Source organism: Sebastes fasciatus, chromosome 23 (assembly GCF_043250625.1).
Source record: "Sebastes fasciatus isolate fSebFas1 chromosome 23, fSebFas1.pri, whole genome shotgun sequence".
NCBI classification, from domain to species: domain Eukaryota; kingdom Metazoa; phylum Chordata; class Actinopteri; order Perciformes; family Sebastidae; genus Sebastes; species Sebastes fasciatus.
In genome coordinates this window covers 15,527,091-15,540,862 of record NC_133817.1, presented here as the reverse complement: position 1 = coordinate 15,540,862, position 13,772 = coordinate 15,527,091, and the positions used below count along the sequence as shown (strand labels likewise).

Below are 13,772 nucleotides of genomic sequence, written 5' to 3'. Positions count from 1 at the left end.
ATTCTTTGTGATCTAACTCAAGTAAACACACCTCTGGGTGGACACTGAAAAAAAAACAATCTCAGAAGTAAAAAAAAATATCCATATGCAAGCAGATACACTTGTATATTTTACATAATCAATCCGTTCAATTGTCAAGCGAATTTCAAGTGAGCTTTTGAAATGTCACGAAAAAAAAGGATTAGGCAAGTTTCCATCAACTGGTTTGGGGGTGAATAAACTCGGCTACAGAGTAGTTTGGTCACAAGTTGGCGCTATAGGCTACGCATAATCCATCAGTAAACAGAGCAGAAGAAATAGAGATTGTAAACCCAAAACAAAAACAAGTCGGCTTGGCAATCTAACCATCTACGAGAACACAATGGAGAGAATTTCTTCAGGAATTTGTTTTAATAGTCCTTTCATGTCAGCTAGTATTGGCCATGTTTCGTGCAGTCCAGAGATGAAGACAAGCATTTTCACTTTATGGGAATATCCGAGAAGACGACCAGTCCAAAGTTAAAGGTCTTATTGATAACATTAACGTAACACAAGAGAAAAAAAAAAATCCCTCCTCAATTAATCTTCCTTTAAAGTTTGCCACGGCTGCCTCTCTCTTTCTCCAACTCTCCCCATCAAAACCTCTTCTCCCAGATGGCCACGCTCTGTTGTGCTCCCCGACACGCGAGCGGAAGAAGAGTGGAGCAGTAAAACATAAAGGGAGCGAGAGAGAGAGAGAGAGAGAGAGAGAGAGAGAGAGAGAGAGAGAGAGAGAGAGAGAGAGAGGAGCTCCTTCACCACTACAGAGTTCAGAGAAAGAGTGGAAGAAAGGAGGACAGAACCCAGGCTGCCTGCGAACTAATGTACAAACTCTTGTGATACAACTGACCTACTGTACTTAAATACCAGTGAACCAAATAATTAACCCACTGGAAAAGCTCCGTCAAAAACATTTGTTCGTGTAACAGGCATGTCATTAAAGCGTGCCGAGTTGGATTCGGGTAAAGCGAGACAGGCGGCGAGAGAAAGATAATAACAAATGACAACCTTGATGAAAAGTTAAAGTAAGCAACAGAGGTAAGAAAAGTAATGCAATTAAAATGAAGCCAGAACACGCCTCAAAGACAAATCAATGAGACAGAGAAAATATATGCAGATTGAATGTGGCAAAGCATGACTGCAATGCAACATACGAGTCTCTGAGAGCAGTTCATAAATAGAGAAAAAGGAAGGAACAAAGGAAAGGAGAGAGCAAGTAGAAAGAGGAGAAGAGAATAGAGGAGAGCATGTTTCCTCTAGTGCTGAGTCCCCATGTGTCGGAGAGTCCAATGGATGATTTATGGCGAGCGTTGTCTAGCGGTGTAATTGGCCGCCATGTTGGTTCCCAGTGTGGGAATGAGAGCACGAGAGAAGCGGGGATATCTCAGGACGTGTGTGAACTATGTCCAAATATCAGCAATCTACAGAGAGGAGTAGAAAGGTAAGGGGCGGAGACGCTGACAGGGAGAAGAGAGGAATGAGGGAACGACGGCGGCCACACTAACAAAGGCAGCTTTTTTGCATTTCTCTCTCAGCACATACAATAGCTAGAGAGCTCGGTTCCACACACAAGCTGATACACATCTTATTTCCCACTAGGATTGCGAGGGCCAGGAGCCCTCAAAATGAGCTTTCAAAATAAAGTCCTAGAGAGACGATTTAAACATGTTTAGCCAAGTAATTAGTTTCACACTTGAAGTCTTTTTGCTCCTCGTTCATCCAAACTAACGGCTGGCAGGAGAGCATAACGTCAGCTGATGATCTAGCGCTGCGTAAATAGGTGAGTAACATCTAATCAACATTCCATCTGTGTCCAAAGTCGCAATCCTGTCTCAATTTAAATGTTTATTGATATGTGTGTGTGTGTGTGTGCTCAGCAATGAGATCACCGCCGCCACGTCAAAATGAGGTCATACTACTGTTCAGGGATTTAAGATGAAGTGCACCATGGGATGGGATCCATCCTCATGGGACAGCGATTTTGGTGAAGAGGCCAAGGTTAAAACAACACTAAGATTTTTGATTTAAACCTGTCTTTAGCTTTTGAAAAGTAAGAGCTATTTTTCATAAATGTGGGCCCAGAAAGTCCTTTTACAGATATTTATGAAAAACAAACAAACCGTAAGACAATAAAAAAGACCCGACCTGACGTGCCAGATGGTCACAACCATCTGAGAAGCCGTCATTGAAAACTGTTTGGAAAAGGGCTGGCACTTTAAAAACTAGAATTACCGTACATTACATTTTAGCCTTTTAAACATTTGTGTGAAATTATCAGAATGAATTCCTGACTTATAGCCAGAAACGTGTTTTATGAGGTCACAATGACCTTTGACCACCAAAATCTAATCAGTTCATCTTTGAGTCCAAGTGGACGTTTGTGCCAAATTTGAAGAGATTCCCTCCAGGCCTTCCTGAGATATCCCGTTCATGAGAATGGACCTGAAGGACATATACTATACAATACTTGGTAGGTGACTGGATGAACCATCTGTCAATCAAACTTTTACCAAAGCCAGTCGGGAGAAGAGCCAAAACATCTCTCCAGTTCTGATATAACTGATGTTATTGCAGCATCTACGCTAACCTCTTAAGGAGCCGGCGAGCCCTTTCCGCCGCTCCTCACAGGATGCTGATTGGTCTGGACGCTGGTAGTCCGGAAACAAATGCATTACTAGAAGCGTGACGATAGATGTTTCGCTTGATCTCGTCATATTGTGAGAATCCAGCAGCCGTGCAAAGCAAGCAATGTACTGGACACATTAAAAATGCCTCTTTGAAATACAAAAAAATCGACCTTTGAATCTTGTAAACCATATTATACATCTCCGCCAATAAAATGTGTTGAATAAAAAAATGCCTCTTTGAATTAGCTCGCAATATATTTAATAAAGACCTTTTGATTTCATTCAAGTAATCAATGGCCATACAGCACCAAAAGAAAAACTACTTTGTATGTCATACAGCAAACAGGAAGCGACCTGAGAGCAGAAAAATCTTTTTCCAATTAAGTGCTGGATGGACAAGTCCATAATGCTTAAATACCTCCTCCAGTGTTGAATACATCCAGACACAGACTTAAGGGTGGCATCAATGTAGCTGAAGAGTTTGAAGCCATTTTAATTATGTATATTTACATATATTTCACTGTAATGAAAGCAATCATTTTCTCAAAGTAGGTCTCCCATTTGATCCAATTTTGTAAAAGGGACTCTTCATATACGGATAAATGATTGAGGATGCTCAATCATCTACTTGTCCAAGTGGGCAACCATGTTTGAAGTCAGCGTGTGCTGCTGCGTTGCTCTGATGTGTAAATAACATTGTAAAAAAAGAAAAAAGAAAAAAAAGAAAAGTTGAGTGCTATTTGGTTTGGTGTTTAACTGATACGGTCTTTGAGAAAGACATCAAAGGGTCCTCTGTGTCTTTTATCTTCCCCATCCTGGAACTGGTTTAGTGCACATACACACCAAACATCCACCCACCCATCCACACAGAAAAAGAGAAGGGAGAGAGAGAGAGGGGGAAACAACTGCACTGTCATCCGAAGAGCCACGCCAGACGCACTTCTGTCTCTTTCCCCGCTCTTCCTCTGATGCACCTCTCCATCACTCCCCTCCTCACTGGTTCCACCTCCCCTCCTCTTTTGTCTCCACTTTTCCCACCAGTGCTGGCACTCAGCAGAGAGAAGTTGTTCTCGCTATTTTTCTCTGTGTGAGTGGACCGGGCCAATAACTTCTCTCTTTAATGAGCATGTCGTGTTCCCCTGCACTGCTCATTCCCCAAACACACCCTCTCCAACACTGGCAGCTTTCAGGGAAAAGGGATGCTTCATGTGTCTCTATGTGTGTGTGCATGTGTGTGTGTGTGGAGGAGAGGAAAAAGGAAGTAGCGAGAGATATCGTCACGATATAGCAATAACTCCTCTATTTAATGAGTGAGTGTCACGTTCCCTTGCTTTCTTAACTCTCCTAACACAGCCTCTAAAACACTGATGGCTTCCTGAGGGATGGAGAGAAGAAGGATTACAAAGTAGGGCTGCAGCTAGCGATTATTTTAGCAATCAAGTTCAGTATTCAACCGATTATTCCATCGATTAATAAAGTAATCGGATATAAATAGCATACATTTAAATAGTAATACATTAACATTGCCTTTAAGTTGTGCAATTTAACTTTCAGATATACAAGCTTTAAACCGAACTACAGCTCAGGTAGAACGTAAGCCTTTACTGTCTTCTTGGAAGGTTTTGTGACATTTTGTAGCAAATCTTAGCCAACTTAGGGACATCATAACTAGCCACCATATTGATTTACCTAAGCAGGCTCACTTTTAAAGCTAGAGTGAAGATACTGGTATTATATAAAATTAGAAAAAAACCTAAGGAATCCATTGGTACCAACTATGTCATACTATTCTGTCGCAAAGGCTAAATAATGCTGCAAACTTACGCTACATTTTGGTGAGGAAAAACGGGCATGGCCATTTTCAAGGGGGTCCCTTGACCTCTGACCTCCAGATATGTGAATGAAAATGGGTTCTATGGGTACCCACGAGTCTCCTCTTTACAGACATGTCTACTTTAATATAATCACATGCAGTTTGGGACAAGTCATAGTCAAGTCAGCACACTGACAGCTGATGATTTGAGCATATTTTGTTATGCTAAATGCAGTACCTGTGAGGGTTTCTGGATAATATTTGTCATTGTTTTGTGTTGTTAATTGATTTCCAATAATAAATATATACATATATTTGCATGAAGCAGCATATTCGTCCACTCCCATGTTGATAAGAGTATTAAATTCTTGACAAATCTCCTTTTAAGGTACATTTTGAACGGATACAAATTTTTGTGATTAATGATTAATTTGCGATTAAATATTTTAATCAATGTACAGCCCTAGTTAAATGCTAAAGTAATGTTAGCATTCCACGGAGCGGGTTGTGTTGGGTCCACTCCGTGGACTGTATGCGTAGACTGGATGCTTTCTGTTGAGATGCTGAAGCATTGACGTTGTGCTATTGTGTTACACTACTTTGGTAGCGTGTTGTGGGACCGTAATAATCCTCGGTGCGAAACACAGTGCACTGTACATACTGTAGTTATATGGATTAAACGATTTTTAGTAATCGAGTTACTCAAGGAACCGTTTAAGCCCTAATTTCAAGGAATAGAAAGGAGAATAGGGGGAGGAGAAATGAGGGCTGATAGTGACAAGAATGAAGTGAGAGATGAAGGAAGGAAAGGAGCAAAATGAGGGAAAGAAAAGTGAAGAAGAGAAAAAAAAGATGGAAGACAGACAGGCAGAACTAAACCAAACACCTTCAAATAAGCTGTAAACTAAAGCTGTGAAAGGCACAAACAGCCTCAGTCACGGACTCCATGTATAAATGCCAGCACACACAGACACACACACACGCACACACACGCACACCAAGAGCCCGGGGCCACGCCGTCAATCCGCAAAAACCCTTCCCACCAAACTGTAATCCCCTCAACCTTCCTCTCTCTCTAGCCTACAGTGATTTCCAAACCCTCCACTGATGTTGCATCACGGCTGCCGCTGTCTGTCTGATGACATCACAGACTTTCCTTGAGGTATGGATCAGTATTGTGCGCCAGCCGCCACCGCCGCCGCCGCGTAAACCGCCAAAGCCCCTCACAGCCCGAAGCTGGTGGGGAAAAAGCTGATTTGCATAATGGCCGAGCTATTAGCAACTAAAACAAATCAGCCTGTCGCCATTTAGTAACCCTCGCTATTTCATAGGCAATAAAAACGCGATATGTAAGCTCCCACCAGGAGAATAAAAAGCATAATTTCACCACAAGGTCAAAATATCAACCAATTATAGTTAATACATTTTTATGTGGCAAAAAGATATCGCTTTAGTGTTCAGGTAGATTGTTATTGACAAAAAATGGATATAGGAATAAACATGGTTATAGCCTATTATATGAAGTGAAACAACAGCTGTGGGGCAAACACAGCACACACACACACACAACCACACACACACACATACACAAAACACAATAGACAAAAGAGCTCAGGTCCAAACTTCTGTCTAAGCTGCAATGAAACCTGCTAAAAACTTTCTGCCGGAAGCAGGTGTGGATGAATATTCATGAACGGAGCGAGTATCAGGTTGCCTTCCCAACCACTATTGTGTGAGTGAGTGAGTGAGTGCGACATTGTGTGCGTGTGTGCTTTTGTGTGTGTGTGTGTGTGTGTGTGATAAGCGTGCTTCTGTACATCTGTGTCCTCGTGTGGGTGGAAAAAGTGGCAATTGCTGAGAGAGGGACAACTAAAGAAAGGTAGAGGGTGAAAACAAAAAGCAGAGCAACTGTGGTTCTGAATATTCATCAGGCACGGAGAGTGACTCACAGTAAATCAGCAGGAAAGAAAGAGCAGGAGGGAGGGTGGGGGGGGATTGTTCCTCTAATTCCTGTTCGATCAAGTTTGATATAAGCTCGGAACAATATTGCACAACATGCTCAGTAGTTATTTTGTTTAGAACTTATAGCTAAGTGCTTCAAAGCGGCGACTTTAAAAGGGGTGTTTTGAAGCAAATTATAGAGCTCTATAGCAGCCGCTGTGCATTCTAATCACCGTAAGTTTAATCAGGGTGACCAGAAAAGTTCAGTAGGATAGAAAATAAGCTCAATATGCAAACATGGCTAACAACGTTCGCAGTAGACCTTTTAGGGAATATGAAAAGTCCAGTTTGATGGCAAAAAAGGAGCAGAATGAAGGGTCAGCCACTGGCCTATTTATTACAACTTGGGTCTTGTTTTTGTACCTTCGGTTGTGACAACATTTTACTCACCAAAGCACGACCAATTGCGGTGATTTGGGAACATGGTGACATTACTACAAAAAAGTCTGACAAGGCGAGAAACGCTAGCGTTCAAACGATCAGTGAACAGTTTACTCAGATCATCTAAACCAATTCATTTGGTTGGGAAACCGAAAGTGAGCGCACCCCAAAATGTCCATGTAATCCCTCATTGCACAGGTGTGAAGACAATGGCGTTATATAGCAGAGGTGGGACCAAGTCACTGCTGTGCAAGTCACAAGTAAGTCTCAAGTCTTTGCCCTAAAGTCCCAAGTCAAGACAGGCCAAGTTCCAAGTACTAAACTTTGAGTTTCGAGTCCTAAACAAGTCATAATGCTCCCTTCTCCAAATACAATTCCATTTTAACAGCAGAGTAACCGGCACCAACTGGCGCTCAGTAACGTAATGTTAGTTTTTCATGGTTTTCTCCTGCAACTTGATTGGATGCTGTCAGATTGGTTCAAACAAAGTGGATCTTGGGAATGAAGTGTAAGATAATCAAATGTAAGTCCTGATAATATTCACTAAAAAATAGAGTCCAGAGTTCAATAAAAAAACACCACTTTTCAGGGATTCAACAATAAACAACAAAAGGTAGAAATTCAGTTTGTTCAGTTCAGTTTTCCCTCTACGAGTAAATCCTCTTCCCAAACAAATCAATGAAGGATCTCTCAACAAGTCAATAAAACCCAACATCTCTGACGCTGTCGGAGTTACCTCCGGTGCCGGGAAGTTGATCGTCTTTGCACACACACTTTTTTAAATAACATAGTTTTTAATCTTTGGGCTTGGGGGAAGGTAAGTATCTTCAAGTCCAATTGAAGTTATGAGTCACTGGTGTTAAAAGTCAAAGTCAAGCTGCAAGTGTTTTTTTATTATGTCAAAGTCGAGTCTAAAGTCATCAAATTTGTGACTCGAGTCATTCAAGTCAACACCTCTGATATATAGTAGATCAAAAGGTGAAGCGGGGAAGATGGTCTATAAACTGTGACTGATGTTTACAGCACACATTTTTCGGGTGTTAAATTTAACATTTGTCCTTGTTTTCTCTTCCAAATAAATTTGGCTAAGCTAAGGCTTTGTATAAAACCTCTATGGTTGTCTGACTGCTCCTCTTCTCCGCCCTGTTGGGCTTCTTTTTAATCGATGTTGCCGTCTGCCTGGATCCATTTACAGCTGTGGTATTACTGATTGAAATGACGGCCACAACAAAGAAATAAGACCCAAGTTGTAATAAACCTAAACCATCCCTTCAAGGACAACAACACCAGCTACTGTATATAAACAGGCGAGGGATGTGGTAAAGATACATTGAAACAAAACATATTAGCAAGCATGTATCATAGATATTACAGTGTGCTCTCTCTTTCTCTGTCTCTCTCTCTCTCTCTCTCTCCCTCACATCTGCTTCAAAGCCTTCCTCTACTGAATAGGGAGCTTTATCAAAAACCTGGCTGAAAATATGAGGGACGTATTGCCAAAGGGCTACACACCCGCACACACAGACGTGCACACTGTCACGCTAAAAATGCTGTCGCGCCACAATAAAAAGACGAAAAAGTACATTCTCTCTGATCGTAGTGCATTACCATGGAAACGCTGTTTAACAGCTGGTTTGCAATGCCAGGACTATGCTGGTCTCCACCCTACATAATTTAAGCCCCATTTAGATGAGCTTTGTCCACTCAGTGATCTGGTGGGGCCAATGGCGGCAGTCATACATATTTTAAAGGCAGGAGGGGTGAAATGGACTGAGAGATATTGAAAGAAGTAATTTGGTAGAAGGTCCAGATCTTCATGTGGCATGAGGTGCAAAGAAGATGGTAGGAAAAAAGTGTGAGACTGAGGCGAAGAAGAGGAGAAACCAAGTACCAAACACACAAGAGACAAAGACAGAGTATGAACTGTGAGGAGAAACAAGAGAAAAGAAAATCATATTGTTTCACCCACAGAGAGAAAACGATAAATTATTTATGCAATCCTCTGTTTTCCCCCCCAATCAGTTCGGATTGTGCACTTACTCCGCTGAGTGGGAGCGAAGAGAGAGATACAAGGAGGGATGAAGGAGCACGGAGATTGAGAGAATATCAGATAAATGAGAGGGAAAAGTGAGTGCAGAGGACTCGACACGATTGGCATTTTAATGCGATGCCGCCGAGATAGCTGCGAGACCAGCGGCTCACTATGGTTTCCATAATAATAATAATGATAGTAATAATAATGGCTTTTGCAGTTGGACCCACATGGCTGGGGCAGAGCTCTGCAGTGGAATCTGCTAAAGCTATTTATTTCCGTCTTTAGTTCAATTCATTAGCATCCTCTCTTTAGCTCAAACAGTTGCCGGGGTGTCTTTTTAGAGTCCCGTGTTGCACGAGTAAGTAAATAAGTCATTAACAGGAGCTGAAGGGATATTTTTCACCTCTTATCTCATCGTGTTTATGTGTCCCATTGAATCACGGCGTCTGCAGGCGTTGCCTTCCAACTGGTGCTTTTTTTAGGAGAGGATTGACGCCGCGAATGACACACTGGCGACTATAACCTGTGTCTATTAAAAACTAAATTTCGAGGAGCTCGAGGCGTTTGAGGCGATTATTTACCCTAATGCCTCTGAAATTAATGCACAAATGACGTCACGTGTGCAATAACTAAACTTCTAGAACTTCACTAACTTGAATCGTCCTTTGCGATAAGAAGTGATTCATGTTACAGGTGCCAATGACCTATAAATCAATAAACGTATGACAGCTGACTGTGCAGTCAGTTACCTCAAGGTCTGTGTGTGTGTGTGTGTGTGTGTGTGTGTGCACCAGAGTGTATGACCTCGACGTGTCTTATCTTGTCAGTCAGTATAGTATGACAGTAGAGAGAGAGAGAGAAAGAGAGAGAGAGAGATAAACAATGAGTCAGCAAACACCCTCAATGAATTTCAATCAGGCCAGATGGGCTCATGCTGTGTCATGAGAAATATCCAGACCTGCATTCTTTCCATGATGCAGCTACACAGCTACTGCAGACAACTGGGGACAAACCTCTAAACAACATGACTGCACCACAAATAGGTGATAATATGACCTTAAATTTGCAGACGTTTTAGGGGTGGAACCGTCAATACACAGGGCTTGATGTGACTACCTATTAGATACATTTGATCAGATGAAATAGTTGGTAGCTTACCATCCTGAAATCAGTATTTAATAATGCATGCATGCATGTTGATTCTTAGGATATTTCTTATTTATATCTAAATCTAAATCAAAAAAGAAACTGTTATAAAAAGCCAGCACTCTCAGAATATCACCGACAGAGTTTAACCTCTGCCACTGCTTGAGGGCGCCAGCGCCCTTGGTTGAATTTACAGTCTTTCAGAGGCTGTTAGCAAGCTCAGTTTTAGAGCTAGAGTGAAGGTATTGGTTTTATATGAAACTAGAAAACCTGGAAAAATCCGTGTCATGCTAACATGTCGGTAAGGTGGCTTAATAACTCCACAGTTAGGCTAAATTCTAGCGAGAAAAAACTAGCACAGCTATTTTCAAAAGGGGTCTCTTGACCTCTGACCTCGGGATATGTGAATGAAAATGGGTTCTATGGGTACCCACGAGTCTCCCCTTTACAGACATGCCCATTTTATGATAATCACATATAGTTTGGGGCAAAAACACCTATTCTAAAAACACTTTCTGCATACTGGGGTCCCTAAACAGTCTTGGAAATGCATAAATTGGGTATCACTGTAAAGTTGAGACTTGTGGAGCCAAAGAGCCCAACTGTATTCATGTGTGATGATGTTAGTCCCCATAGTAGACATTTCATTGTAGTGAGACCATTTTTTTTTTTAAATTTGACCTCACTGTATAAAATGACCTGTGGTGACCTCTAAGATAATCACAGCCTCATGAAACTTTACAACAACAAACTAGAGACCTAGAGCATTCAGAGGATGGATGGTTTTCCTAGGTAGATTGACAATAAGGGGGTTTCTGAGCAGTTTCCAGAACAGAAGTGCTCGCCATCTAATCGCTGAAAAATGCAATTCTTGCAGAAATCTCCAAATGTCAAAGGTTTTTGATACCAAATCACAGCATGGCTTTTTCTATGGTGTTCCTCAAGCTCTTGGTGTCTTAATGTGGTATTCTGGAGGGATTATTGATAATTTTTTATCAATTCTCAAGTGGTAAAAATGGTTAAATTTATGACTAGAAAAATTTGACACACAGTGCTGAGCTGCATCTCAAATGAATCTTCAGGTTCCCAGTTTTCAGATGATGTACACCACTTCTATGTGACATCTACTGTTGACCTGCTATTTCCCCCTAAAGACCCCCTGTTTCCACCTAAAAAAAGACAAAAATGGATTGATGGTAAAGAGGGGTTGAGTGTCAAAGGTTCTTCAGGGATAACTCCGTCCGACAGAGGATGATGTTCTTTTGCCCCTATTTCCATCTCTACCTCTAATCACCGATCTTCATTTTTCACCCCCTCTTTTAACCGCCCAGCCTGCTGTTCCGGTGCATCCCCCCCCCTCCAGGTAAGGAGTGATCACACCAGCCCATGACACCATGCTGGGACATGTGGCACTTCTACCGCTACACATCTCATCTGCCTAAATTAGCATGCATTACACGATCACATGGGCAAATTGTGCAAGGAGGATGACAGTGTGTAGACTAGGTGGGGGACAGATAGACAAAGATGCAGAGAGAGACAGAGTGGCTCCGAGTGGGGGTGAGGTGGGGGCAGGTGTTGCCTGGTTGGATTGGAAGGGCTTTTGAGGAGGGCGCAGCGGGGGTGAGAGCAGTGGCGGAGGGTTAGTCAGGCAGAAAAAAAGAAGGAAGCGGAGGATTTTAGAGAAATATATGATTGAGACGGAGGGAAAGGGGAATACAGAAAAGGTGTATATCCAGGCCAACTTAACTAGAAGCCAAAAAAAAAATCACAGGCTGTCCTGCTCACTTGCTTTTTCTCTCGACACCATCACAGCCCTCTGACATCACCTGACGGATTAAGTGCTTTTCATCTCGTGGCAGGGTTTTTCACCCAGAGACAGCAATTGAAAATCTAGCTAAAAAGTCCTGTTAAGAGCTTAACAGCCTCCTTTGTGATGGGGGGAGGAAAAGCGCCGGCTAAAAGGTCAATAGGCTTCCACTTAAGATCTGGATGATAACAGCGAGGACGACAGCACGCGTTGGCATGATAATTCCTATAGTAGATGTATACTCAATGTGTTTGTCCTCAAAAGCTACTACTGCTGAATTTAAAAATCACATTTGCACAGAGTGACAGAATGGGGGTTACAATTTGCAATACGTTCGGTACGGCGCATAAGAGCAACGTGAGACTTGACGTTTTCAATACATTACTTCAAATAAACTCGCACAAAGGAAATATGCCAATAAGACTCAGCAGCACACCCCTATCATATGCATACCAGCAGTTTCTCTCTTATATATATATAGACATGTCAACTGAATGTCAGAATAAATTCAGGGGAAAGCTGTAAAACTGGGGAAACTTTGCAACATCTTTGGTAAAATATACTGTAGTCTCTTAAGTCTCATATTTTCCGGGTTTCTGCCATGTAGGGCAACAAGTACGACGCAAATCAAAGCAAAGAATATGGATTTTTTTTTTCCGTGATTGACAACTTTTCTTACAATATTTAAATTGACATGCCTCAAAACTGACACACCGGGTAAAGAGAGCAGGTTATAAATAACAGTAGGGATTCTTTGCGTCTACTGTTTGACCCAGATATAATCGATATCAGAGAAGTGTAGGGTTTGTTTCAAAATTTCTATTTATACAGATACAAACACTTTCTGTCTACTGGGGCAATGATACGTGAATTAAAATTTGAGGCACTTTATAGGGCAAAACTGTTGAGATTACAGAAACACAAGCAAGCGCTGCGTTTGTAACGCCGTATTGTGTCCATCACCTTCAGACTAAACAGAGCAGCTCTGATATCAAGACATCTGTTGTTGCCACGGCGCCCTTGCGAGGAAAAAAAGGCTAACGACGATCATTATGGGACACCCACATGCACGGCAGTAACTTGTCTATGATAAATGGAGAAAACAAGAGCAAAGTGGAGAAAATAGGGGATAAAATAGAGCCTTATATTAAGTTATTTAATCTCGCCCACTGACTGTAAAGACGTGTTACCATTGGCAACGGCGAAGCAGTCAACATCTCTGGGGCATGATGGGTCATCATCACCGAGAGCAATATGCGAGATGAGCGAAAGGGTCCCTTGAAGTGTGAGTGTTTTTGTCTGGATGTCTACATCTAGGTCAGCGTGAGACCACATGAGTGGCTTCTTACATAATTGAGTTTGTGTTTTTTTTTTTTTTCTTCCTTGTTTGCGTTTAGACTGAGAACATTATGAAGATTTGAGCTCCTGTGACACAGCTGGGAAAACGTCATTGAAAGTCAATCAGAGTGTGACACCATCATGAAGAACTAATAAAACAACCGTTTGGGCTGAGGAGGCTGTAAGAGTAGACTTTTTTAACTTGAGTATGCGTGTGTTTGTGGGTAACAGAGAAGAGCGCAGATGTGCAGCAGACTTGACATGGGTTGTTTTTTCTTCTCGTCAGAGTTCTTGCCAAATACCAGTCTGCCCACACAAACACTGACACCAGCACACAACCAGTAATTTGCTGTCTAAGATGATATGCATGTAGATTTTATGAAAGCAATCGCTCTCAAAACATCAAACTTGAAACAAACATTTGCATGTGCACATGCACACACAAGCAAACACTAGTAGCGCTGCCACCCGGAGTCATTACAGGGCCCTCTGTGGACCTAATGTGTGGTAGTAAACACTGCTGACAATGCATAGCAATATCTGCCTCAAGCCAAGCTATTATCAAGGTGAGTGTGTGCAGCTAATAAGCGTTATCATTGGGGA

General features: G+C 41.9%; 1 protein-coding gene and 1 long non-coding RNA gene across 2 annotated transcripts in view; one reads left to right on the top strand and one right to left on the bottom strand.

Moving 5' to 3' along the window:
* plxna4 (plexin A4) overlaps window positions 1–13,772 on the bottom strand; it is a 452,991-nt gene that overhangs the window by 155,737 nt on the left and 283,482 nt on the right. The window lies entirely within an intron of this gene.
* Window positions 1,667–13,772, top strand: part of LOC141761500 (uncharacterized) — a 33,887-nt gene continuing 21,781 nt past the window's right edge. The window contains exon 1 of the long non-coding RNA XR_012592585.1: window positions 1,667–1,798. This is a non-coding gene — a long non-coding RNA (uncharacterized LOC141761500). The remainder of the gene's footprint in view (window positions 1,799–13,772) is intronic.